Source organism: Alligator sinensis, unplaced genomic scaffold, assembly GCF_000455745.1.
Source record: "Alligator sinensis unplaced genomic scaffold, ASM45574v1 scaffold673_1, whole genome shotgun sequence".
NCBI classification, from domain to species: Eukaryota; Metazoa; Chordata; order Crocodylia; family Alligatoridae; genus Alligator; species Alligator sinensis.
This window is the reverse complement of record NW_005842829.1, coordinates 209,903-210,782: the sequence shown is the minus strand read 5'-3', so window position 1 is coordinate 210,782 and position 880 is coordinate 209,903.

The window sequence follows — 880 nt, the reverse complement described above, 5'->3', positions numbered from 1 at the left end:
GGGCAGCCACGGATGGAGCCGATGGCAGGGCTGTGCCCGGAGCAGGGGGAGGGGGCCTCAGGGTTATTGACAGGCTGCGAGGCGGCAATTAGCTGGCTGCGCTCCCTGCTATTAGGCCCGCCACATCTCAGCGCGTGCCCAGCCCCGCCACCCTCCCCGCCGGGCCCGTGCCGCCAGCTGCAGCAGCCGGAGGCGTCTCGTTCGGAAATAAATATGATTAGAGGAGATAATGCCAAGCGGAGGGTATTCAATAGAGGCCCATTATCCCTGCCGCTGCCCCTCCCCGCGCCCAGGCTCTGCGCACGATGCTGGCGCAGGGCACAGCAGGCTGCCGTTGGGGACCTGTCTGGCAATGCCACGCGGTCCTGGCTCCACGCACAGGCGCGGGGGCTGGCCAGGGGGTAGAGGGCACCGGGCAGGGCACTCAGTCCCCAGCACCACTTGCTCCCAAGCCCCAACCGCGGCTCAGCTGTAAGTAGCTGCATGCACAGACCGCGTCCTCTCCCAGGAGGGTACCAGGGCCAGGACTATGGCCCCAGCCCACTTGCTGCCACCTGGGAGGCAGGGCTCATCCCAGGCACTGCAGCCCTCCGGCTGGGGCAGGAGAATGGCTCAGGAAGGGCCATGCCCCCAGCACCAGGCAGGAGCCGGCTGGCACCCGGGTCGAGCTGTAGCGAGATGTGGGTGCAGGGCTGCAATAGAGACGGTCACCGTGCGGCTGCCCAGGGGGTCCCTGATGCTGGGGCTCCCAGCAGGAAGCGAAGGGCACGTGAGGCTGGGTGCGGAGGGAGATGAGCCAGGCACAGCTGCCGCCACCGCGGCTCGGGGAGGGGTGCGGGGGGGTGGGCGGCAAGTCCTGCCCCTCCTAGGCGGGCGGGCA